Source organism: Artemia franciscana, chromosome 8 (genome assembly GCF_032884065.1).
Source record: "Artemia franciscana chromosome 8, ASM3288406v1, whole genome shotgun sequence".
NCBI classification, from domain to species: domain Eukaryota; kingdom Metazoa; phylum Arthropoda; class Branchiopoda; order Anostraca; family Artemiidae; genus Artemia; species Artemia franciscana.
In genome coordinates this window covers 49,847,582-49,875,344 of record NC_088870.1, presented here as the reverse complement: position 1 = coordinate 49,875,344, position 27,763 = coordinate 49,847,582, and the positions used below count along the sequence as shown (strand labels likewise).

At 35.5% G+C, this 27,763-nt stretch overlaps 3 protein-coding genes across 13 annotated transcripts in view; 2 read left to right on the top strand and 1 right to left on the bottom strand.

Moving 5' to 3' along the window:
• LOC136030526 (uncharacterized) overlaps positions 1-16,397 on the bottom strand; it is a 40,609-nt gene extending 24,212 nt beyond the window's left edge. The window contains exon 1 of the mRNA XM_065709556.1: positions 16,273-16,397. The gene's annotated coding sequence lies outside the window, so the exon portion shown is untranslated. The remainder of the gene's footprint in view (positions 1-16,272) is intronic.
• Positions 1-27,763, top strand: part of LOC136030527 (DNA repair protein RAD50-like) — a 227,783-nt gene that overhangs the window by 180,348 nt on the left and 19,672 nt on the right. The window contains exon 3 of one of the 10 annotated variants that reach the window (XR_010618325.1): positions 7,876-8,466. The exons of 8 other annotated variants lie outside the window; for them this stretch is intronic. The gene's annotated coding sequence lies outside the window, so the exon portion shown is untranslated. Of the gene's footprint in view, positions 1-1,516; positions 1,788-7,875; positions 8,467-27,763 lie in introns of those variants that run through there. One more of the 10 variants, XR_010618326.1, reaches the window with a different exon arrangement.
• Positions 20,625-27,763, top strand: part of LOC136030528 (uncharacterized) — a 47,137-nt gene continuing 39,998 nt past the window's right edge. The window contains exon 1 of one of the 2 annotated variants that reach the window (XM_065709569.1): positions 20,625-20,830. The gene's annotated coding sequence lies outside the window, so the exon portion shown is untranslated. Of the gene's footprint in view, positions 20,912-27,763 lie in introns of both variants that reach the window. The other variant, XM_065709568.1, reaches the window with a different exon arrangement.

Genomic DNA, 27,763 nt, shown 5'->3' with positions numbered 1-27,763 from the left:
GGAGAAGTTTTTCTTCTCCCCATGACAAATTTTTCTTCAAACTTTTTTCTAAAAAGTTTGGAAATAATTCAAACTTTATCTTAAAAAGTTAAGTTTTGAGGGAAAGCGATCCATCTCATATACATAATGATTTCCATTTGTTTTAAGTTTTAATGTTGCTCCTTACTTTCAGTTGATAGAACTTGTTTTTTTGTTTGATTTCTGATCGTTATTTAAATAATGCCAGGAAATTTGACGACACCTCTACAGGTGTCCCCATGGAATTATTCTCTTGATAATTCAACCCTGGTGAAAATGTACCCTGGAAAATTACCCTTAACATTTCCACATACAAATTTCGTATAGGAATTTTGGCAAATTCTCTGGTGTGAAATTTCCCCTGAAAAGTCTCTGGAAACTTCCCTCCCTCCTTTTGGAGGGAGAATTCCTATACGAATCACCATCAGAAAATTGCCCACCTCCACACCCAAAAAATATAAGCATATTTCCCAATAATAAATACTATACATAAGCCATTAGCACATTTTGTAAGTTAAATTCCTTTCCCCAGGAGATGTGGGGGGTCATGATATCTCCAAAGACATAGGTATTTGGCTTTTCAACTATACTGAACAAAATGGCTTTATATAATTTTGATCGGACGATTTAGAGTAAAAAGGGACGTGGAAGACATAGTTTCCTTCCAATTTTTTGGTTACTTAAAAAGGGCTCTAGTACTTCCAATTTCCACTCGAATGAGCCCTCTTTTGATTTTCTAGGACCACTGGGTCGATTAGAAGAGAAATCTAAATACCTATTGTTATTTGTGGGTTTTCTATATATTGAAAATTCCAGGCTAGGTGACTTGAAAATTATAACGTCTAAAAAAGACGGTTAGTGTTTTTTTTCAAGTTTGGATGTGAACTAAAATTTGCAATCTTAGTTTCCCAGAACCTGAGCACATAAAAGACATTCCATTTTGCAATGAATGCTCCATAAATTTACTGAAATCAGCTATAGAAAATGATTTTAAAAAGCAGTAAGGGATACTACCACAACACAATATCCAATTGAAAGCGTCCGTCATTTTTTAGGTTCAAAATTTTAGATATTTAGTAAATTAGTTATGTATCTCAGCCAACCACATAGGCTGGGGGTGGGTAGTCTTTTTGTATAGCTTCTGGAGTATTCAACTCCTGTCAAATTCCCATCGAATTTTTCATAAAAAATGTATTTTGTATTTTGTTTTTTAGGTTCAATTTACTTTCAATATTCAGGTACCTTAGAAAAGTGAGGCTCAGAGGCTCTGAGTCGAGGTACTCTGAGTCCAGCTCTCGGAAGGTCATGAACTTGAAATTTTCTAACTGTTTCTTTTATTTGGGATCGCTGAACGTTTTGAAAACGTAACACCACAAAATTTTTAGAACAATAGTTTCAAATTGACCAACTTATTGTATAAGCTTGTGGAAGCAGTATTTTGGGAAATTTATATATACATAAAAATTTTACATATCCATCTAATACATTTCTCTTACAGGGCGATAGTGGTGGACTGTTTAGCGTAGCTGAAGGACCACAGTGGGTTCAAGTAGGTATTGTCAGCTGGGGCATTGGATGCGGACGAGACCCGTACCCTGGAGTTTACACTAGAGTCTCATCTTTCATGCCTTGGATTTTGAAGAACTTGTAAAGTAGTTCTGAAAAACCAATCCTGAGTTGTAACTGAAACTAAAATATTCCATTATCGTAATGAAGTGCAATTATATTAGTTCTTATGTTGTTATATTCTGAATAAACTATTATTTGTGTGGGGTGAATATAGTGCAAGGCATTTGTAAAGAAAGTCAGGGGACTACTTTTTACATCTTACAAAATTAAGTCGATACTTTGTTTGATTAAATAAAGAAACAAGTTTTTTAGGATTGTTATTATTTGTTAAACTATCAAAATTCTTTAAAACTTAAATTGTTAACGTTCTTTAAAAATAAGTCGCATTGAAATTGAACAGCACTCGTATTTTAACCCTCTAACTGAAAGGATCGAGAAAAAAAGGAAAACTTTAGCGTAAATAGCGACGGTTGAAGAAGAAACAGTCCCCTTCATATACGAAAAATATCCTGTACGTCTCAATGTTCCTCCTAACTTTCAGTAGAAAAACTTGTTTTTTCATTTAATTAATTTAAGAAAAAATTCTAAGAAAACAGTTTTCAGAGAAAAATGAACAGTCATATTGGACCTAAGACAAGCAAAAATAAATTCCTATAATATCAAACAGTTCGTGGTAATGAACTGTAGTAAGGAGCGACACGGCTCAATGGACAAGTTTCTCAACCTGGCAGAAAACAAGTTTCTGTTTAACTGAAAGTAAGAAGCGACATTAATACTTAAAACGAACAGAAATTACCCCGTGCATGAAATGGGCTGTTCCCTCTTCAACGCCCTGCTCATTACGCTGTTTTTACTGTTTTAAAAGGTAGAGTTGAGAGAAAGAGTCAAACTTTAGCGTAAAGAGCGGGGTGTTGAAGAGAGAACAGCCCCTTTCATATACGGGGTAATCAAACAGTTCATGGTAATGAACTGTTTAAATATATAAGTTTTATCAATATTAGTCTTACCCATCGAAAGTTACGAGCCTGAGAAAATTTGCCTCATTTTAGAAAATAGGGGGAAACACCCCATAAAAGTCATACAATTTTATCGAAAATCACACCATCAGATTCAGCGTATCAGAGAACCTAATTATAGAAGTTTCAAGCTCGTATCTACAAAAATGTGGAATTTCGCATTTTCAAACAGTTCGTGGTAAATTCCAAGAAAAAAAGTTTTCAAAGAAAAATGAACAGTCATATTGGACTTAAGACAAGGAAAAATAAATTCCTATAATATCAAAGAGTTTGTGGTAACGAACTGTAGTAAGGAGGGACCCGGCTCAATAGTAACCGAAACTCTAAAAAACGGAATTTTGATACCAATGGTTACATCAAAAGAATTGCATTTTAATACTGATTTTAAATATATAGGTTTCATCAAGTTTAATTGTGCCCACAAAAAATTACGAGCCTGGGAAAATTTGCCTTATTTGAGAAAACAGGGGGAAACACCCCGTATACATAATACAATCTTAACGAAAATCACACCATCAGATTCAGCGTATCAGAGAACATTTTTGTAGAAGTTTCAAGCTCCTATCTACAAAAATGTGGAATTTCGCATTTCTTGCCACAAGACAGATCACGGATGCGTGTTTTTTTGTTTTTTTGTTTTTTTTGTATTTTTTCCCAGAGGTGATAGTATCGACTCAGTGGTCCTAGAATGTCGCAAGAGGGCTCATTCTAACGGAAATTAAAAGTTCCAGTGCCCTTTTTGAGTGACCAAAATTGGAGGGCACCTAGGCCCACTTCCACGCTCATTTTCCCCAAAGTCACCGGATCAAAATTCTGAGATAGCCATTTTATTCACCATAGTCAATAAACCTAATAACTGTGTCTTTGGGGACGACTTACTTCACCACAGTCCCCGTGGGAGGGGCTGCAAGTTACAAACTTTAACCGTTGTTTACATATACTAATGGCTATTGGGTATTTTTTTGTTGTTTTTTTTGGGGGGGCGGAGGGTACGTGGGAGGATATTTCCATGGAGGAATTTGTCATGGGGGAAGAGAATTTCAATGAAGGGGGCGCAGGACTTTCTAACATTGCTTTAAAAATACAATGAAAAATAAATATGAAAAGCTTTTTCAACTGAAAGTAAGGAGCAGCATTAAAAATTATAACGAACAGAAATTATTACGCATACAAGGGATTCACCTCCTCGTAATACCTTGCTCTTTACGCTAAAGTATTTTTAGTAATTTCAACTATTTATTCTATGGCCTTTGTGATCAAGGGGTCATTTTTAAGGAATTGGGACAAAATTCAATGGTTGGGGGAGGGTAGGGGGTGTTGACGGGAGGGGGTTATGTGGGGTGGACTTTCCTTCGGGGAATTTGTCATGGGGGAAGAGAATTTCCTTGAAGGGGGCGCAGAATTTTTCAGCATTTAAAAAAAAATGAAAAAGAAAATCTGAAAAACTTTTTTCAACTGAAAGTAAAGAGCAGCATTAAAACTTAAAACCAACATAAATTATTACGCATGTGATGGGTTCACTTCTCTCATAATACCTTTGTCTTTATGCTAAAGTATTTTTAGTAATTTCAACTATTTATTCTACGGCCTTTGTGATTCAAGGGCCATTCTTAAGGAATTGGGACAAAATTTAAGTTTTAGTGTGAGGAGCGAGGTATTTACGAGGAGGCAAACCCCCTCATATAGGTAGTAAAAATATACAAATATAGAAGTTTATTACTTAAGTTAATTCGTAAGTTACGTATATTTTTACTAATAAAAACGTTCCTAAAAAATTAAAAGTTCAGGTTGTGTTTTTTAGTAGCCGAAAATTGGAGGGTAACTAGGCTTCTTCCCCGGCTCCTTTTTTTCTAAAAATTGTCTGATCAAAACTATGAGAAGGCCGTTTAGCCCAAAAACAATAATATGATAATTTCGTTTTATTTATTCCTGTGCTGGGAGCCAAAATCAAAACAAGCATTAATTCAAAAACGTTCAAAAATTAAATAAAAAAAACAAGTTTTTGAACTGAAAGTAAGGAGCGACATTAAAACTTAAATCGAACAGAAATTACTCCGTGTATGAAAGGGGCTGTTCTCTCTTCAACACCTCGCTCTTTACGCTAAAGTTTATAATGTTCTAAAACGTAGAGTGGAGGGAAAGAGTCAAACTTTAGCGTAAAGAGCGGGATGTTGAAAAGAGAACAGCCCCTTTCATTTACGGAGTAATTTCTGTTCGTTTTAAGTTTTAATGTCGCTCCTTACTTTCAGTTAAAAAAACTTGTTTTTTTATTTAATTGCCAGAAGACACATCACAGATGCGTGTTTATTATTATTTTTTTTTCCCAGGGGTGATTGTATCGACTTAGTGGTCCTAGAATGTCGCGAGAGGGCTCATTCTAACGGAAATTAAAACTTCTAGTGTCCTTTTTAAGTGAACAAAACAACTGGAGGACACCTAGGCTCCCCTCCAACGCTCATTTTTTCCCCAAAGTGACCAGATCAAAATTCTGAGATAGTTATTTTATTCACCATAGTTGAATAACCTAATAACTATGTCTTTGGGGACGACACATATGAGGGGTTTACCTCCTTGTTATCCCTGACTCTTTACGCTAAAGTATTTTTAGTAATTTCAACTATTTACTCTAAGGCCTTTGTGATTCAGAGGTTTGTCCAAAGGAATTGGGACAAAATTTAAGCTTTAGTGTAAAGAGCGAGGTGTCGACGAGGGGTGAACCCCTTCATATACGCAATAAAAACATACGAATATATAAGATTGTTACGTAAGTTAATTCGTACGTTATGTATATTTTTTACTAATGAAAACGTTTGTAAGAAATTAAAAGTTCTAGTTGCCCTCTTACGTCGTCAAAAAATTGGAGGGCATCTAGGCCTCCTCCCTTACTTCTTTTTTCTCAAAATCTTCCGATTAAAGCTATGAGAAAGCCATTTAACCGAAAAAATTTAATATGCAAATTTTGTTTTAATTATTTATGTGCGGAGAGCCAAGATCAAAACATGCATTAATTCAAAAACGTCCAGAAATTAAATAAAAAAGACAAGTTTTTTTAAATGAATGTAAGGAGCATCATTAAAACTTAAAACGAACAGATATTACTCATTATATGAAAGGGGCGTTTCCTCCGCAACCTCTCGCTCTTTACACTAAAGTTTTTATTGTTATAAAAAGTAGAGCTGTGAGAAAGAGTCAAACTTTAGCGTAAAGAGCGAGGCGTTGCGGAGGAAAAGCCCTTTCATATACGGAGTAATTTCTGATCATTTTAAGTTTTAATGTTGCTCCTTACTTTCATTTCAAAAAATTTGTTTTTTTTATTTAATTTCAAACTAAGAACGACCAGACATTACTATTGAATTTACGTAAGCAATCATAGCAATAAACAAACAAAATGTAGTAATATAAACGAATAAATACATCTTAAACCATAAAAAATTAAAATTGAATGTTCAAATCAAACATAAAACAAACAAAATTCACTTTAAAAAGAGTTTGGCAACTGCCTCCTTCCTCCTCCCCTAACTGTCAAACAGTTTGTGGTAACGAACTGTAGTAAGAAGCAACCCGGCTCAATAGTAACTGAAACTCTAAAAACGGAGTTTTGATACTAAAACACTTTTTTTCCCCGGGGGTGATCGTATCGACCCAATGGTCCTAGAATGTCGCACGAGGGCTCATTCTGACGAAAATTAAAAGTTCTAATATCCTTTTTAAGTGACCAAAAAATTGGAGGGCACTTAGGCCCCCTCCCACGCTAATTTTTTCCCCAAAATTGCCAGATCGAAATTCTGAGATAGCCATTTTATTCAACATAGTCGAAAAACATAATAACTCTGTCTTTGGGGAAAACTTACTCCCCCACAGTCCCCGTGGGAGGGGCTGAAAGTTACAAACTTTGACCAGTGTTTACATATAGTAATGGTCGTTGGGAGGTGAACAGACGTTTTCAGGGGAATTTTTTGGTTGGGGGAGAGGTTTGGGGTTTAAGGGGGTAATGTGGGGGAACTTTCTAAGGAGGAATTTTTCATGGGGCAAGAGAATTTCCATGAAGGGGGCGCAGAATTTTCTAGAATTTGAAAAAAAAATGAAAAAATAAATATGAAAAAGTTTTTTTTAACTGAAAGTAAGGAGCAGCATTAAAACTTAAAAGGGACAGAAATTATTACGCATGTGAGGGGTTCACCTCCTCCTAATACCTCGCTCTTTACACAAATGTATTTTTTGTAATTTCAACTATTTATTCTACGGCCTTTGTGATTTAGGGGTCATTCTTAAGGAATTGGGACAAAATTAAAGCTTTAGTGTGAAGAGCGAGGTATTGACGAGGGGGCGAACCCCTCATATACGTAGTAAAAACATACGAATATAGAAGTTCGTCATGTTAGTTAATTCTTAAGTTACGTATATTTTTACTAATAAAAACGTTCGTAAAACATTTAAGTTCTAGTTGCCTTTTTAAGTAACCGAAAATTGGAGGATAACTAGGCCTCCTCCCCCGCTCCTTTTTTCTAAAAACTGCCCGATTAAAACTATGAGAAAGCCATTTAGCCAAAAAATAAATTAATATACAAATTTCGTTTTAATTATTCCCGTGCAGAGAGCCAAAATTAAAACATATATTAATTCAAAAATGTTCAGAAACTAAATGAAAAAACAAGTTTTTTTAAATGAAAGTAAGGAGCGACATTAAAACTTAAAACGAACAAAAATTACTCCTTATATGAAAGGGGCTGTTCCCTCCTCAACATCCTGCTCTTTACGCTAAAGTTTCTTAATGTTTTAAAAGTAGAGTGGAGAGAAAGAGTCAAACTTTTCCGTACAGAGCTGGGCGTTGGGGAGGGAACAGCCCCTTTCATGTACGGAGTAATTTTTGTTCGTTTTAAGTTGCAATGTCGCTCCTTACTTTCAGTTAAAAAATCTTGTTTTTTATTTAATAAAAGCATAAAGCCTACTGCAAACTATAAAGCCTACTTGAAAACTATAGGCTATTTGACTTGAACATTTATAAGTTCTTTCCTTAGAAAGAAAAACATGAAATCAAAATAAATATTTTTATATGCAGATGTTTATTTCTGAAACCTCAGCAATTAATATCATATCTTACTATAGTTTTAAATTTACGTACAATATTTTAAGCATAAAAAAATGTTTATATAATTTTTTCAGTGAAGCAGAAATACACAGTAGACTTTAGATTTTAACAGCAAGGGTAGGCAAAGGGGGCAGTTGTTTGACGTACCTCTAATTATTCTTCAAAGTTTCACTTTAATTTTAGGGCCTGGCCAATATACAAGCTGGCCGATATTATCGGGCTGATAGCAGGTCAGTTTCATTATCGGATATTGGAAAAAATTTCGACGTTGGCCTTTTTTTGCGCAACTTATCCGGGAGATAGAGCCAGACTTCTTTAGGTAACTTTTCCTTTGCCGGTCCTTGGGGGAAGACCTGCCAGCTAACTCTGACCATGGTGGGGAGAGCAGCAGAGGTGAGTCAAATGAAGTCAAAGTTCATTCGTTGTCAATACTTGTCAATACACACCTGGTTCAGCATTGTTCCATATTTTATGGTGAGTTCAAGAGCCTACAATCAGAGAAGTTGTTCTTGCTTGTCTCCAGGATCTCAGATAAAAGCACCGACTCTCTAAATCAAGAGGCACTCAATAGTGCTAAAAGGGGGCTACAATGCACAGCAACGTTTGTTTAATAAAATGCTTGCAACTTCAGCAAGTGCGGAAGAGAAGGCAGCTCCTCAGCATGCCTATGTCATAATACTGATCAGCAACTAGAAAAGTACATGAGTGAGGCTGTCTTGTCAAACAGTTCATGGTAACGAACTGTAGTAAGGAGCGACCCGGCTCAATACTAACCGAAACTCTAAAAAACGGAATTTTGATACCGATTGTTACATCAAAAGAATTGCATTTTATTGCTGATTTTAAATATATAAGTTTCATCAAGTTTAGTCTTACCCATCAAAAGTTACGAGCCTGAGCAAATTTGCCTTATTTGAGAAAATAGGGGGAAACATCCCCTAAAAGTAATACAATCTTAACGAAAATCACTCTATAAGATTCAGCGTATCAGAGAACCCTTTTGTAGAAGTTTCAAGCTCCTATCTACAAAAATGTGGAATTTCGCATTTTTTGCCAGAAGATAGATCACGGATGCGTGTTTATTTGTTTTTTGTTTTTTAATTGTTTTTTTTCCAGGAATGATCGTATCGACTCAGTAGTCCTAGAATGTCGCAATAGGGCTCATTCTAACGGAAATTGAAAGTTCTAGTGCCCTTTTTGAGTTACCAAAAATTAGAGGGCACCTAGGCCCCCACCCAAGCTCATTTTTTCCCCAAAGTCACCGGATTAAAATTCTGAGATAGCCATTTTACTCACCATAGTCAAAAAACCTATTAACTATGTCTTTGGGGCGACTTACTCCCCGACAGTCCCCGTGGGAGGGGCTGCAAGTTAAAAACTTTGACCGTTGTTTACATATACTAATGGCTATTGGGAAATGTACAGACGTTTTCAGGAGGATTTTTTTGGTTTGGGGGGGGGAAGAGATTGAGGGGAGGGGGAATTTGGCGGGAGGGGGGTTACGTTGGAGGATCTTTCCATGGAGGAATTTGTGATGGGGGAAGATAATTTCAATGAAGGGGGCGCAGGACTTTCTAACATTGTTTAAAAATAAAAACAACGGAAAAATAAATATGACAAGTTTTTTCAACTGAAAGTTAGGAGCATAATTAAAACTCAAAACGAACAGAAGTTATTACGGATTTGAGGGACTCTCCTCATCGTAATACTTTGCTCTTTACGCTAAAGTATTTTTAGTAATTTCAACTATTTATTCTACGGCCTTTGGGATACAGGGGTCATTCTTAAGGAGTTGGGACAAAATTTACGTTTTAGTGTAAACAGCGAGGTATTGACGAGGGGGTGAAACCCCTCATATACGTAATTAAAAACATACGAATATAGAAGTTCGTTACGTATGTTGATTCGTAAGTTAAGTACAGTTTTACTAATAAAAACAAACATCAGGATCCTTTGTTTGTATTTATTTGTGTATAGAAGTTTCCAGGTGAATTTTTTGGTTTGAGGAGGGTGAGGGTTGAGGGGAGGGGGTTATATGGGGTGAAATTTCCATGGAGGAGTTTCCATGGAGGTAATAATAAAAAAAAATCTGAAAAACTTTTTTCAACTGAAAGTAAAGAGCAGCATTAAAATTTAAAACGAACAAAAATTATTATGCATGTTATGGGTTCACTTCCACCTAGTACCTCGACTTTTACACTAAAGTATTTTTAGTAATTTCAAATATTTATTCTACGGCCTTTGTGATTCAGGGGCCATTCTTAAGGAATTGGGACAAAATTCAAGCTTTAGTGTGACGAACGAGGTATTCATGAGGGGACGAACCCCCTCATATAAGTAGTAAAACTATACAAATATAGAAGTTCGTTACGTAAGTTAATTCGTAAGTTACGTTCATTTTTACTAATAATTAAATAAAAAAACAAGTTTTTTTAACTGAAAGTAAGGAGCGACATTAAAACTTAAAACGAACAGAAATTATTTCGTATATGAAAGAGGCAGCTTCCTCATCAACGCCCCGCTCTTTACGCTAAAGTTTGACTCTTTCTCTCAATTCTTCTTTTTAAAACAGTAAAAAACTTTAGCGTAAAGAGCGGGGCGTTGATGAGGAAGCAGCCTCTTTCATATACAAAGTAATTTCTCTTCGTTTTAAGTTTTAATGTCGCTCCTTACTTTCAGTTAAAAAAACTTGTTTTTTTATTTAATTTCTGAACGTTTTTGAATCAATGCATGTTTTGATTTTGGCTCTCCGCAAAGAAATAATTAAAACGAAATTTGCATTTTTTTTTCTTTTTTTGGCTAAATAGCTTTCTCATAATTTTGATCGAATGATTTTGAGAAAAAAAAAGAGCGGGGGAGGAAGCCTAGTTGCCCTCCGATGTTTTGGTTAATTAAAAAGGCAACTAGAACGTTTAATTTTTTACGAATATTTTTATTAGTAAAAGATTTACGTAACTTATAAATTAGCTTACGTAAAGAACTTTTGTATTCCCATATTTTTATTACATATATGAGGGGGTTCACCCCCTTGTCAGATCCTCGCTCTTTACACTAAAGCTTAAATTTTGTCCCAATTCATTAAGAATGACCCCAGAATCACAAAAGCCGTAGAATAAATAGTTGAAATTACTAAAAATACTTTAGCGTAAAGAGCGAGGTATTAGGAGGAGGTGAGCCCCTCAAATGGGTAATAATTTCTGTTTGTTTTAAGTTTTAATGCTGTTCCTTACTTCCAGCTGAAAGAACTTTTTCATATTTATTTTTTCATAGTTTTTTTTTAAATAATGCTAGTAAATCCTGCGCTCCCTTCATGGAGATTTTATTCCCCCATGACAAATTATCGATGGAAAGTTCCCCCAGCATATCCCCCTCTTCTCAACCCCTCCCCTCAACCAAAAAAATCCTCCTGAAAACGCCTGTACACTTCTCAATAACCATTACTATATGTAAGCACTGGTCAAAGTTTCTAACTTGTTGCCCCTCCCACGGGGCCTGTTGGAGAGTAAGTCGTCCCCAAAGACATAGTTATAAAGTTTTTCGACTACGCTGAATAAAATGGCTATCTCAGAATTTTGATCCGTTGACTTTGGTAAAATAATTAGCGTTGGGGGGGCCTAGGTGCCCTCTAATTTTTTTGGTCACTAAAAAAGGGCACTAGAACTTTTTTTTTCCGTTAAAATGAGCCCTCTTGCAATATTCTAGGACAAATTGGTCGATACGATCACCCCTGGGAAAAAAAAAAAACAAAAAAAAAAACAAACACTCATCCGTGATCTGCCTTCTGGCAAAAAATACAAAATTCCACATTTTTGTAGATAGGAGCTTGAAACCTCTACATTAGGGTTCTCTGATACGTTGAATCTGATGGTGTGGTTTTCGTTAAGATCATATGACTTCTAGGGGGCGTTTCCCCCTATTTTCTAAAACAACGCAAATTTTCTCAGGCTCGTAACTTTTGATTGGTAAGACTAAACTTGATGAAACTTATATATTCAAAATCAGCATTAAAATGCAATTCTTTTGAAAGGAATTGGTATCAAAATTCCATTTTTTAGAGTTTTGGTTACTATTGAGCCGGGTCGCTCCTTACTACAGTTCGTTATCACGAACTGTTTGAAAACGTTCGTAAAAAATTAGAACTTCAGGTTGCCTTTTTAAGTAGCTGAAAATTGGAGGGTAACTAGGCCTTCTTCCCAGCTCTTTTTTTCTATGAATTGTCCGATCAAAACTATGAGAAAGCCATTTAGCCCAAAAAAAAAAAATGCTAATTTCGTTTCTAACTGTAGGAGCCAGATAGGAGTAAGAGGAGTGTGGGTTTGGGGAAGGAGAGCACTCTTTTTCAACAAGGATTTTGTTAGTTTGGCTGGGAATCGCAGCAGAATGGAGATGATCTGTTCAACGGCTTTTACCTGGGAATTGCCACGGTGAGAATGGTGATTCATATCTGTCAAGAAAATTGCTAGTTTGCGGCAGAGTAGAGAGGGTATAAGGTTGCATACTGTAAAGGGGGGAGGAAATGGGACTTCTGTATGCGGGGAGTGGGAGAAGGTAACAAAGGGTAAGGGAGGGGAGTCCGTAATCGGGAAGGGTTTATTTATTTTTGAGCTCTGTCCGATGAACTTCGATGCAAAATTTTTGGTTGGTTGCGGTGTACTAAAAAAGGACGGTGGAAGGGAGATAAGTGACTCATACAATTTTTATCTTTAGACAGGGACCCTGGAACAGGGCCCATAGGAGGACATTTAACCTCAGCTGCTGGTGATGCATGAGGAAAACTGCAACATTCATTAATGCAAGCTAAAACTGGACAAAGGTTCACATGGTCAGAACTGCACTTAACGGAACTACAACTACCTGAAATAAAATTTACAGCGATTATGATTAAAATGTTTACATATCATATTTTTTTTTTGCTGGAGCTTGGTTGAAGAGCAAATGTATTTTGGTTTATTAGCGGAAGAGGCAGACCTATAATCTAGGTTATTCACTTGCTAGTGTTGCTTTAAGCACGCAATGACGTAAGCTTGCTTGGAGATCGATAGTGTCCAAAAGTATAGTCATCTCCTATTTTGCATAAACCGGTCAAAATCATATTTGCACACTTATGTATGTGAGATAAAGGGACTTTATTATTTTTCAGTTTATTCACTTCACTTTCTTCAAAACACTGACTAGTACAAATATAATTGTTTAGAGGTATTACAAGGTAAGAGGGATTAGCCAACTCATGAATAATTAATGAATTTTCATTATTTTCAACCTGAGAGATCCGGTCACTAACATAATTTTCAGGATTTTTGACCTCTACTTGATTAGTGTAATTATTTTTTGAATTTGTCTTCGTTTTGCTGAGTAGAAAGAAAAGGGAGTTAAAAATATCCAGTTGGAGTGGCCTATCGTTACGTTGTATTGTAGACAGGGGATGAGAAATAATTATCGAAATTTGTTTTAAATCCTCTTCTATCTTACTTTTTAATTCCAACAATGCAAACTCTGGTTTGTGGCGGTCAGGTTTCATAAAGCCCATTTTTGTTTGACACCCACCTCCTCTAACAAGGGCATTGATTCATCGCTTGGGAGACTGGATAAAGGTTCGGTCTGGAGTGATACCTCACGTTAGCAGGGGTGCAAATTACTAGGGGTGGTACAAAGAATAGAAGAAGGGCCAACAAAAAGAGTCGTGTTGACCTCGGTCTGACTGGAGGCTTCCAGAGGGGAGAATGCATCTTCAAGACGGAGGCATTGGGAATGCGCACAAATTGACTTGATAAAGTCGTTTTCCCAGATTCGACCATCTGGGGGGCTAAAGGGAGAGGAAAAATTAGAAAAAAATACGTATTTATAACATACGAGTGGGTGATCGGATCTTAATGAATTTTGATATTTAGAAGGTAATCGTGACTCAGAGCTCTTATTTTAATTCCTGACCGGCATTAAGCCTCTTATTTTCCTTTTAAATGAATCTATTGATTCATAAAATTTTGTTAGAGCTCATACCATATAATCTCTTGGCTCTTAGCTCTTCATGCCTCATCACAAGTGCCATATGAGCTCTTAGCTCTTGTTCTTATGAAGAAAAAGATTACAAAAGCTAAGAGAGATTTAATTTTTATCTTATACTGTAAAAAAATGAAAAGAGTATTTTCTAACTCAAAAATGTATTTTAAAAATTCCAAATTGCAGTTCCCCCCCTCTCCTATTGATTTCCCTGTTTAGTTAAAAGGTTTGACCTTAGCGTGGTAATACGGGACCCAGAGATCGAACCATGCTGCAAAATGCACTACAGGGTTGACACAGGGACCTTAGTAGTCAAGAAGCGTCGTTAATCCGATACAAATACAGTAGCTCAGTTGGTAAAGCGTTGTGTTCCAGGTTCTAGGTCCGAGAGGTTCCAGGTTCGAACCTTGGCTTTAGCATTATTACAAAAGAAGAAAAAAAACTAAAAAAGATAAAAACTACAAAAAAATAGAAATAAAATACTAAAAAACTAAAAAAGCTAAAAAAAACTAAAAAAGGGTAAAAAACTAAAAACTAAAAAGTAAAAAAAAAACAAAAAAAAAGGTAAAGGCTACAAAACACTAAAAAGAAAAAAACTAAAAACTAGTAAAAAAACTGAAAAAATTAAAAACTGAAAAAGAAAAAAAAAGAAAAAAAGGAAAAAACTGACAAATAAAGGAGAAAAAGAAAACTAAAAAAAATAAAAAAGGTAAATGTATTCTTTAACTAATAGACTCAATGTCTACTAGCCATATTTTAAACTAGGGTTTCCAAGCAAGCGTATTTCACTGTTTGGGCATTTTACCCTAATCCTACTCGTTTTTGCGTACACTTCTGTGACTGCTGAGCTAACTTTTTCAGCTGTAATATTAACCAAAATCAACAAGAGAGATTTTCTCTAATTCCCCACCAAGAATGGGCTTCTCAGTGCCAAATGGATTGTCGTAAATAAAAGGAGCCTCCTCCCCTTTCGGTACCAATTCCGCATAGGAAGTGAAAAAGTGGTGGACGAGGATTTGAAAAAAGGTTGGTTAGATGAAGAGACTGAAGAAAAAATAAACCCTAACACACAATTTTCTCTTACTTATTTAGTGAATGTTTAAATTGTTATTACCTTTGAATTCGTTGCTTGAATCTATGGCCTATATCATGAAAAACCCCTTGGTTGTTTGTGATAGTGGAATAGCTTGGTAGTAGCTCTATATTATATAAAAAGGGCAAACGTCCACTAATTGGTTATTGCCATATTTCCCAAGATTAAAGTATTTATGCCAGAAAATGCACTTTAAGACAAAATGTGCTAAAGAAAAGAAGTTTGAAATATTTTTCAATATAAATCCGATTGATGGGTATTCTTTAAGCTTTGTTTCTTAAATTAAGTAGACCGAATTGAAAACCAATTTAGACCAATGTGAAAAATTCCCATAAAGCTGGCAATTTTAATTTATAGCAGTATAATCCTGTTTGAAAATGTCCGTTTTACTGCAGATGTAAAAGTTTGAAATCTTTCTATTTACTGCAAATTTTAGCAGTAAATATGTTCAATGTCGAATCAATCATTTAAGCAGTCAAAAAGGGCCATCTTCATCATTTTGCTATGAATTCAAATGTGGCAAACATACTTTTTCTCCCTCACCCCAAGATTGTAACTACGTAGTTAGATTCCCGCTTTTCTAATAAATCTGATTTTCGGAAAACACCATCTTTGCGTAGTACACTTAATATTCTAATACAACACTTTAATTCACTATGTTTCGATACCTTTTTTCCAGACAGGATGTAAGCAATTACATTATGCCTCATGATTAGTAGATGTATTGGAAAATCTCAATTAGTAATTAGAGCTTTATCATTTTTCAGGTTGGCTAATTGTAAAGCTTCTTCGACAACTTTACAATCAGTAAAACCTTTCAAAAATTGTTTTGAGAGAATACTTGAAAACTTCTGCAATTGTACAAATGCCTGATCAATTTATACGTTGTGTATAACTGAGTTAACCGTTTTCATTTTTTGGTTATACTGTATAGAAAAAACCTTAAATATTCAAAACTAAATTTTGACATGTTTCCTGTCTATTATAAATTTTTAATCATTAAACTGTTTCATCACAATAATGAAGAGGGAGGGATTACAGGACTTCAAAAGAAAGTATCAATAATTTTATGTACTAATTGAGGGGTTGGACACTCTTAGCTGATATTAAATTACAGTGCATTTTAATTTCAGAATCACCAAAACAAACAACTGCTCACTTTAGTAACCATTGTACTTTTCCTAAGTTCCTTGTTATGAACGCTGAAAGCCTGAATTTTGACAAAGTGACAAAACTAGAAATTCTCTCCCAATTACACAAAATTGATAAAATTGCTGTAACAGAGGACCAGGCACAGAGCCCTGATCTTTGAAAAATCAATAATTGTTCTCAATTCAAATAACCTTGTCCTCATGACCACCCCCTAGGTAAAAAGGGAAGAGGAATATTATTATTTGTTGGTGCCTATCTCTTCCCTAAATTAATCCATGTTCCTAACCTTTCAGATAACGATGAAATCATTTGGGTAAGTGTGAGACCAAAAATTTTACCTTGCCCTTTTAACTTGATTGTTTTTTTGCTGCTTTTATTATTCCCCAAATCAAAACGCTGCACAAAGATGGCGGTTTCTCCAGCAACTACATAGTATTGTTGACTTTGTCCTCTGGAAATTCCCAAACGCCAGTATTTTCCTAGTAGGTGATGCCAATGACCTAAAGTTAAATTCCCTTTGTAGCTCCCTCAATTTAAAACAAATAATAAAAATACCAACAACTTATAGTAGTACAAGTTAAATACTTCTCTTGATCTGATTTGCACGAATATGCACACTTTTTATAGCTCACCTGTTCCTTTGCCCCCTTTAGGAGAAAACTACCGTTTCGAGTAACTAGGGTAACTAAAATTCGAGGGTAACTAGGCTTCCTCCCCGGCTCTTTTTTTCTAAAAATTGTCTGATGAAAACTATGAGAAAGCTGTTTAGCCCAAAAACAATAATATGATAATTTCGTTTTATTTATTAATGTGCTGGGAGCCAAAATCAAAACAAGCATTAATTCAAAAACATTCAAAAATTAAATAAAAAAAACAAGTTTTTGAACTGAAAGTAAGGAGCGACATTAAAACTTAAATCGAACAGAAATTACTCCGTATATGAAAGGGGCTGTTCTCTCTTCAACACCTCGCTCTTTACGCTAAAGTTTATAATGTTCTAAAAAGTAGAGTGGAGAGAAAGAGTCAAACTTTAGCGTAAAGAGCGGGATGTTGAAGAGAGAACAGAGAGAAAAATATACAAATATAGAAGTTTGTTACTTAAGTTAATTCGTAAGTTACGTACATTTTTAATAATAAAAACGTTCGTAAAAAATTAAAAGTTCAGGTTGCCTTTTTAAGTAGCCGAAAATTGGAGGGTAACTAGGCTTCCTCCCCGGCTCTTTTTTTTCTAAAAATTGTCTGATCAAAACTATGAGAAAGCCGTTTAGCCCAAAAACAATAATATGATAATTTCGTTTTATTTATTCCTGTGCTGGGAGCCAAAATCAAAACAAGCATTAATTCAAAAACGTTCAAAAAAACAAAAAAAACAAGTTTTTGAACTGAAAGTAAGGAGCGACATTAAAACTCAAATCGAACAGAAATTACTCTGTATATGAAAGGGGCTGTTCTCTCTTCAACACCTCGCTCTTTATGCTAAAGTTTATAATGTTCTAAAAAGTAAAGTGGAGAGAAAGAGTCAAAGTTTAGCGTAAAGAGCGGGATGTTGAAGAGAGAACAGCCCCTTTCATTTACGGAGTAATTTCTGTTCGTTTTAATTTTTAATGTCGCTCCTTACTTTCAGTTAAAAAAACCAGTTTTTTTATTTAATTGCCAGAAGACAGATCACAGATGCGTGTTTATTATTTTTTTTTTTGGTTTTTGTTTTTTTTTTCCCAGGGATGATCGTATCGACTTAGTGGTCCTAGAATGTCGCGAGAGGGCTCATTCTAACGGAAATTAAAACTTCTAGTGTCCTTTTTAAGTGAACAAAAAAACTGGAGGACACCTAGGCCCCCCTCCAACGATCATTTTTTCCCCAAAGTCACCAAATCAAAATTCTGAGATAGTCATTTTATTCACCATTGTCGAATAACCTAATAACTATGTCTTTGGGGACGACGCATATGAGGTGTTTACCTCCTCGTTATACCTCACTCTTTACACTAAAGTATTTTTAGTAATTTCAACTATTTATTCTAAGGCCTTTGTAATTCAGAGGTCATTCTTAAGGAATTGGGACAAAATTTAAGCTTTAGTGTAAAGAGCGAGGTGTTGACGAGGGGTGAACCTCTTTATATACGCAATAAAAACATACGAATATAGAAGATCGTTACGTAAGTTAATTCGTAAGTTACGTATATTCTTTACTAATGAAAACGTTTGTAAAAAATTAAAAGTTCTATTTGCTTTTTTATGTAGTCAAAAAATTGGAGGGCAACTAGGCCTCCTCCCTTACTCCTTTTTTCTCAAAATCTTCCGATTAAAGCTTGAGAAAGCCATTTAACCGAAAAAATTTAATATGCAAATTTCGTTTTAATTATTTATGTGCGGAGAGCCAAGATCAAAACATGTATTAATTCAAAAACGTCCAGAAATTAAATAAAAAAGACAAGTTTTTTTAAATGAATTTAAGGAGCAGCATTAAAACTTAAAACGAACCGAATTACTCAGTATATGAAAGGGGCGTTTCCTCCGCAACCTCTCACTCTTTACACCAAAGTTTTTTATTGTTTTAAAAAGTAGAGTTGTGAGAAAGAGTCAAACTTTAGCGTAAAGAGCGAGGCATTGCGGAGGAAAAGCCCATTTCATATACGGAGTAATTTCTGTTCGTTTTAAGTTTTAATGTTGCTCCTTACTTTCATTTAAAAAAACTTGTTTTTTTTATTTAATTTTCAAACTAAGAACGACCAGACATTACTATTGAATTTACGTAAGCAATCATAGCAATAAACAAACAAAATGTAGTAATATAAACGAATAAATACATCTCAAACCATAAAAAATTAAAATTGAATGTTCAAATCAAACATGAAACAAACAAAATTCACTTTAAAAAGAGTTTGGCAACTGCCTCCTTCCTCCTCCCCTAACTGTCAAACAGTTTGTGGTAACGAACTGTAGTAAGAAGCAACCCGGCTCAATAGTAACCGAAACTCTAAAAACGGAGTTTTGATACCAAAACAGTTTTTTTGTTTTGTTTTTTCCCCAGGGGTGATCGTATCGACCCAATGGTCCTAGAATGTCGCAAGAGGGCTCATTCTGACTATAATTAAAAGTTCTAATGCCCTTTTTAAGTGACCAAAAAAATTGGAGGGCACTTAGGCCCCCTCCAACGCTAATTGTTTTCCCAAAATTACCAGATCGAAATTCTGAGCTAGCCATTTTATTCAGCATAGTCGAGAAACATAATAACTATGTCTTTGGGGAAAACTTACTCCCCCACAGTCCCCGTGGGAGGGGCTGAAAGTTACAAACTTTGACCAGTGTTTACATATAGTAATGGTCGTTGGGAAGTGTACAGACGTTTTCAGGAGAATTTTTTGTTTGGGGGGAGAGGTTTGGGGTCTAAGGGGGTAATGTGGGGGAAATTTCTAAGGAGGAATTTTTCATGGGGCAAGAGAATTTCCATGAAGGGGCGCAGAATTTTCTAGAATTTAAAAAAAAAATGAAAAAATAAATATGAAAAGTTTTTTTCAACTGAAAGTAAGGAGTAGCATTAAAACTTAAAAGGAACAGAAATTATTACGCATGTGAGGGATTCACGTCCTCCTAATACCTCGCTCTTTACACAAAAGTATATTTTTGTAATTTCAACTATTTATGCTACGGCCTTTGTGATTTAGGGGTCATTCTTAAGGAATTGAGACAAAATTAAAGCTTTAGTGTGAAGAGCGAGGTACTGACGAGGGGGCGAACCCCCTCATATACGTAGTAAAAACATAAGAATATAGAAGTTCGTTACGTAAGTTAATTCTTAAGTTACGTATATTTTTACTAATAAAACGTTCGTAAAAAATCAAAAGTTCTAGTTGCCTTTTTAAGTAGCCGAAAATTGGAGGGTAACTAGGTCTCCTCCCCCAGTCCTTTTTTCTAAAAACTGCCCGATCAAAACTATGAGAAAGCCATTTAGCCAAAAAATAAATTAATATGCAAATTTCGTTTTAATTATTCCCGTGAAGAGAGCCAAAATTAAAACATGCATTAATTCAAAAATGTTCAGAAATTAAATAAAAAAATAAGTTTTTTTTAACTGAAAGTAAGGAGCGACATTAAAACTTAGAACGAACAAAAATTACTCCTTATATGAAAGGGGCTGTTCCCTCCTCAACATCCTGCTCTTTACGCTAAAGTTTCTTAATGTTTTAAAAGTAGAGTGGAGAGAAAGAGTCAAACTTTACCGTAAAGAGCAGGGCGTTGAGGAGGGAACAGCCCCTTTCATGTACAGAGTAATTTTTGTTCGTTTTAAGTTTCAATGTCGCTCCTTACTTAAAATCAGTTAAAAATCTTGTTTTTTATCTAATAAAAGTATAAAGCCTACTGCAAACTATAAAGCCTACTTGAAAACTATAGGCTATTTGACTTGAAAATTTATAAGTTCTTTCCTTAGAAAAAAAAAACATGAAATCAAAATAAATGTTTTTAAATACAGATGTTTATTTCTGAAACCTCAGCAATTAAGATCATATCTTACTGTAGTTTTAAATTTACGTACAATATTTTAAGCATAAAAAAAATTGTTATATAATTTTTTAAGTGAAGCAAAAAAGACACAGTAGACTTTAGATTTTAACAGCAAGGGTAGGCAAAGGGGGCAGTTGTTTGAAAAACCTCTAATTCTTCTCCAAAGTTTTACTTTAATTTTAGGGCCTGGCCAATATACAAGCTGGCCGATATTATCGGGCTGATAGCAGGTCAGTTTCATTATCGGATATTGGAAAAAATTTCGACGTTGACCTTTTTTTGTGCAACTTATCAGGGAGATAGAGCCAGACTTCTTCAGGTAACTTTTCCTTTGCCGGTCCTTGGGGGAAGAGCTGCCAGCTAACTCTGACCATGGTGGAGAGAGCAGCAGAGGTGAGTCAAATGAAGTCAAAGTTCATTCGTTGTCAATACTTGTCAGTACACACCTGGTTCAGCATTGTTCCATATTTTATGGTGAGTTCAAGAGCCTAAAATCAGAGAAGTTGTTCTTGCTTGTCTCCAGGATCTCAGATAAAATCACCGACTCTCTAAATCAAGAGGCACTCAATAGTGCTAAAAGGGGGCTAGAATGCACAGCAAAGTTTGTTTAATAAAATGCTTACAACTTCAGCAAGTGCGGAAGAGAAGGCAGCTCCTCAGCATGCCTATGTCATAATACGGATCAGCAACTAGAAAAGTACATGAGTGAGGCTGTCTTGTCAAACAGTTCATGGTAACGAACTGTAGTAAGGAGCGACCCGGCTAAATAGTAACCGAAACTCTAAAAAACGGAATTTTGATACCAATAGTTACATCAAAAGATTTGTGTTTTATTGCTGATTTTAAATATATAAGTTTCATCAAGTTTAGTCTTACCCATCAAAAGTTACGAGCCTCAGAAAATTTGCCTTATTTGAGAAAATAGAGAGAAACATCCCCTAAAAGTAATACAATCTTAACGAAAATCACTCCATACGATTCAGCGTATCAGAGAATCCTTTTGTAGAAGTTTCAAGCTCCTATCTATAAAAATGTGGAATTTCGCATTTTTTGCCAGAAGATAGATCACGGATGCGTGTTTATTTGTTTTTTGTTTTTTTTATTGTTTTTTTTTCCAGGGGTGATCGTATCGACTCAGTGGTCCTAGAATGTCACAATAGGGCTCATTCTAACGGATATTAAAAGTTCTAGTACCCTTTTTGAGTTACCAAAAAATTGGAGGGCACCTAGGCCCCCTCCCACGCTCATTTTTTCCCCAAAGTCACCGGATCAAAATTATGAGATAGCCATTTTACTCACCATAGTAAAAAAAACCTATTAACTATGTCTTTGGGGCGACTTACTCCCCCAAAGTCCCCGTGGGAGGAGCTGCAAGTTACAAGCTTTGACCGTTGTTTACATACACTAATGGCTATTGGGAAATGTACATACGTTTTCAGGGGGATTTTTTTGGTTTGGGGGGAAGAGATTGAGGGGAGGGGGGAATTTGGTGGGAGGGGGGTTACGTTGGAGGATCTTTCCATGGAGGAATTTGTGATGGGGGAAGATAATTTCAATGAAGGGGGTGCAGGACTTTCTAACATTGTTTAAGAAAAAACAATGGAAAAATAAATATGACAAGTTTTTTCAACTGAAAGTAAGGATCAGAATTAAAACTCAAAACGAACAGAAATTATTACAGATTTGAGGGACTCTCCTTATCGTAATACCTTGCTCTTTACGCTAAAGTATTTTTAGTAATTTCAACTATTTATTCTACGGCCTTTGGGATCCAGGGGTCATTCTTAAGGAGTTGGGACAAAATTTAAGTTTTAGTGTAAACAGCGAGTCATTGACGAGGGGGTGAAACCCCTCATATACGTAATTAGAAACATACGAATATAGAAGTTCGTTACGTAAGTTTATTCGTAAGTTACGTACAGTTTTACTAATAAAAACAAACATCAGGATCCTTTGTTTGTATTTATTTGTGTATAGCCGTTTTCAGGTGAATTTTTTGTTGGAGGAGGGTGGGGGTTGAGGGGAGGGGGTTATGTGGGGTGAAATTTCCATGGAGGAGTTTCCATGGAGGTAATAATAAAAAAAAATCTGAAAAAATTTTTAAACTGAAAGTAAAGAGCAGCATTAAAATTTAAAACGAACAGAAATTATTATGCATGTTATGGGTTCACTTCCACCTAATACCTCGCTTTTTACACTAAAGCATTTTTAGTAATTTCAAATATTTATTCTACGGCCTTTGTGATTCAGGGGCCATTCTTAAGGAATTGGGACAAAATTCAAGCTTTAGTGTGAGGAACGAGGTATTCACGAGGGGGCGAACCCCCTCATATAAGTAGTAAAAACATACAAATATAGAAGTTCGTTACGTAAGTTAATCCGTAAGTTACGTTCATTTTTACTAACAAAACGTTCGTAAAAAATTAGAACTTCAGGTTGCCTTTTTAAGTAGCCGAAAATTGGAGGGTAACTGGGCCTTCTTCCCAGCTCTTTTTTTTTCTAAGAATTGTCTGATAAAAATTATGAGAAAGCCATTTAGCCCCCCCCAAAAAAATAATATGCTAATTTCGTTTCTAACTGTAGGAGCCAGATAGGAGTAAGAGGAGTGTGGGTTTGGGGAAGGAGAGCACTCTTTTTCAACGAAGATTTTGTTAGTTTGGCTGGGAATCACAGCAGAATGGAGATGATCTGTTCAACGGCTTTTACCTGGGAATTGCCACGGTGAGAATGGTGATTCATGTCTGTCAAGAAAATTGCTAGTTTGCGGCAGAGTAGAGAGGGTATAAGGTTGCATACTGTAAAGGGGGGAAGAAATGGGACTTCTGTATGTGGGGAGCGGGAGAAGGTAACAAAGGGTAAGGGAGGGGAGTCCGTAATCGGGAAGGGTTTATTAATTTTTTAGCTCTGTCCGATGAACTTCGATGCAAAATTTTTCCTTGGTTGCGGTGTACTAAAAAAGGACGGTGGAAGGGAGATGAGTGACTCATACAATTTTTATCTTTAGACAGGGACCCTGGAACAGGGCCCATAGGAGGACATTTAACCTCAGCTGCTGGTGATGCATGAGTAAAACTAGAACATTCATTAATGCAAGCTAAAACTGGAAAAAAGGTTCACATGGTCAGAACTGCACTTAACGGAACTACAACTACCTGAAATAAAATTTACAGCAATTATGATTAAAATGTTTACACATCATATTTTTTTTGCTGGAGCTTGGTTGAAGAGCAAATGTATTTTGGTTTATTAGCGGAAGAGGCAGACCTAGGTTATTCACTTGCTAGTGTTGCTTTAAGCAAGCAATGACGTAAGCTTGCTTGGAGATCGATAGTGTCCAAAAGTATAGTCATCTCCTATTTTGCATAAACCAGTCAAAATCATATTTGCATACTTATGCATGTGAGATAAAGGGACTTTATTATTTGTCAGTTTATTCACTTCACTTTCTTCAAAACACTGATTAGTACAAATATAATTGTTTAGAGGTAATACAAGGTAAGAGGGATTAGCCAACTCATGAATAATTGATGAATCTTCATTATTTTCAACCTGAGAGATCCGGTCACTAACATAATTTTCAGGATTTTTGACCTCTACTTGATTAGTGTAATTATTTTTGAATTTGTCTTCGTTTTGCTGAGTAGAAAGAAAAGGGAGTTAAAAATATCCAGTTGGAGTGGCCTATTGTTACGTTGTATTGTAGATAGGGGATGAGAAATAATTATCGAAATTTGTTTTAAATCCTGTTCTATCTTGCTTTTTAATTCCAACAATAAAAACTCTGGTTTGTGGCGGTCAGGTTTCATAAAGCCCATTTTTGTTTGACACCCACCTCCTCTAACAAGGGCATTGATTCATCGCTTGGGGGACTGGATAAAGGTTCGGTCTGGACTGATACCTCACGTTAGCAGGGGTGCAAATAACTAGGGGTGGTACAAAGAATAGAAGAAGGGCCAACAAAAAGAGTCATGTTGACCTCGGTCTGACTGGAGGCTTCCAAAGGGGAAAATAATTAATTCCTTTGGGGATATTCTTAACTACTCACTCATAGCTTCGGGGCAATATTGGCATCGTTTAGTTTCAAAATTAAGTTTATTGTTGATAAGTTGAAGTTTTGAATCAAACTGTAACAAGCTAGTTTTGGAATAACATGGAATCTACTAAACGCGCAAAGGTAAAATATGTTAAATTAAAAAAAAAGAATTAATCCCTCAAACAATATAATCGAGCAGTAGAGGGAGCATTAGGCTATCTATTTTAATTTCCTTTAATGAAAATATCCGAAATAGTTTTGTTTTGCTTAACTGGTGTTTTCAAAACACAAATAACAATCCGCCTACCCCAAATCGGAGCCCCTTACTGTTTCGTAACTCATCTTAATCAAACTTGTTTTAATGTGAATAAACAACAATTTTTCAGGTGGTAGGGGCTCAACAGTAGTAAAAAGAACATTGTAGGCTAAACATTTAGGAAATGCAGTGCAAAATACCCCCCGCGCCTCCTGCACAAGGTCCTGTGCATAACTTCAAAAACTGGCACACTACGTGGCCTGGCCTGCCTAGGTAAATTTCTCCTTTGTATTTGCTAGACTAACCATTAATAAGGAAGACTATTTTTAATGAAAAACCAGCAAAAAACAAATGAGATTGCACTGGGTAGAGGGGCTCCAGAGCACTCTTTTAAAACATTTTTGTCTTCATATCTTCGTTAAAAAACTTATTGTTTCTAGTACCCGTTCACAAATTTGATAAAAGGACTTATTTTTTAGTTTTCTCACTGACTGAATATTTGTTACTAGTTTATTAAGTTTTAATGATTAAGAAATTGAAATTTTTTAATAAAATTTGGGTAGAGATGTGCTACTAGTCAAAAATTTTAATGTGGATACTTGTGCTACTGCCCCCATTGGCGTCGTTTGGGATAAACTGTTAAGAAGCTAAAACTGCCCCATTAGTAGCCGGTGATCACTTTTATGATTGAATCTCCTTGTGATTGTAGGATATATTCTTAGCAAAAAGATGGCCTGTGACTAATCCAACCAATGCCCAAACCAACTCAACTCAAACCAATGACAAAACATCGTTTTTTTTGGTTAATATAGCTGCATCTATCTCAATGTTTACATCCTATATGGAAACGTTCTTTTACTAAGAACCTTATGTGGCGTGGGCTTAACTTGCAACTCTTTGCCCCTGGATCTTTGGACAGACTCTGAAGGGGGAGGAAGTGTCAACCCTAACAACCCTGTTATATGAAGTTTGGACTATTTTGAACAAAATTTCTATCTCAAATTTATGTCAGATTCATCCGACAGAAAGAGGACGTGGGAGGGAAGAAGGGCAGTTTAATCAATTAATCATCCCCATCATCATACCCCGAAAGTTTCTTCTTAATGCAAAGGACCAGTACAGACGGCACCCAGCTATAACCTGCAGTAGGGAGTGAGGCTAGCAGGATGGCCTAAAAATCAAGATTGAAAAAAAAATATGGCCACAACAAAATCACTCATGGGCGTCACTTGGGGAGACCAACGGTAAGAATAAGTTCTCTAATTCAATTACATAGGCAGGATTGTTGGAAATACACGATTTGCCTCTAAAGAAGTGGTAAGGGGTCTTCAGAAGGTCAAGGCCATGGGGTCTTGAATACACTTTTGATAGTTAGGCAGTTTTAAAGCTTCTGTCTACAGCTGAAATTACGATCTTTGATAGCAGTATCGTATGTCTTTGATTAAAAAGGCCGTTTGATTAAAATAATAAACTCTTTTAAAATGAAAAAAAAAATTAGTGTAAAGAGCGAAGTAATGGGGAGAGGGCAACCCTCCTCAAATATGTCATAATTTGTGTTTGTTTTCAGTTTTAATGTTGATCCTTACTTTCAGCTAATTTTTTTAACTTAATTTCTGATCCTCTTTTAAATAGGCTTAGCGCTGCCGTTGCAAGAAGGCTTAGCCTTGCTCCGTGCTCCCCCTCCATGTAAAATTCCTCCACTCCACAATTCTTTTTTGCAAATGGTATCAAGCCTTTTTCAGGTCAACTGGAGGAAGTATAAAACTAAATTAAACGCTGCTATTTGTGTCCAGGTTTAAAAAAGGGTGTAAGTTATTAAAAATTGTTAAAAAAATTTCTACAGTATACAAATAGCAGGCCAAACTGTAAATTCTTACAGAATTCTTTTTCCCTGAGAAGACTATGTCAATAAAAAACAAACAGAAATTAAAGTTTTTTTCACAAAATAAGTTTTTCAAGGAAAGTGAACAACTATACCAAGTGTAAAATTACCTCAAATCCCTATCGATAAACAGATGAAACCCAAAACTGACAAAATTACAACAAACAGCCGAACAAAACTAAAAATGAGAGGAAATAAAAACGAGTGGGGCTCAAAATCCCTGTGCCTTCCCAAGGCTAGAATATAATTGGCATTTTACAGAATATTTAGCTTAAACTCACAATGCACATTCATTTGTTTTTTTTTTCAGTAAAGTATAAATTATGTTCTGGCTATGGAAATGCATTGGGGTTTTGAGCCTACTCTTCTTAATTTCTGTTCGTTTTTGGTTTCATTTATTTATCGATGCCGACATATGGTATTTTTTTTTTTTGGTTTGGTAGATTATGAGATTTTATTTTTGCTCATTTTTGGTTTAACGGGTTTCTTTACTTTTATTTGAAATATTATTTAGAAAAAGTATTTAATTAATTAATTAAAAAACACGCATTTCCAACTGAAAGTAAGGAGCTGCATTGAAACTTAAAAAGAACATATGTTATGACATATATGAGGGGTGTCGCCCTCTCTTCAATACCTCGCTCTTTACACTAAAGTTTTTTTTTTGTTTCGGTTTTTTGAGAATGACTCTGTATCACAAAGGCCGTTTAAGCAGAATAAAATAAGCCCCCCTCCCCCCGCGCGCGTAAGTCGTTACGCACCATATTAGTTACGCGCCATTGTAGTTGTGTCCCTGTGTCCCACCTGTGAATATAGATAAAAGAGAAAAGATTTCTCTTTTCGTTATAGATATATATATGTTTTTAACTACGTAAAACTTGCGAATATACAACATTCTTCGATTTCTCATTGTCAGTGCATATAAATAGATTGTCAGGTTTACCGACTCTTGAACATGCACCATAAAATTGTCCATGAGAAAAACAATCCGTATTCAGATCTATACCTCATTATTCTAATGATTGTCCTTGAGCTTTGTTGATGGTGATTGCTAATCGAACATTCCCTGTGTCTCGGTCGTCATTTATATTCCCAGTATCCCGGTCGTCATTTGTGTCCCAGTATCCCAGTCTGTAATTTCTCTTTGAGCGTCCC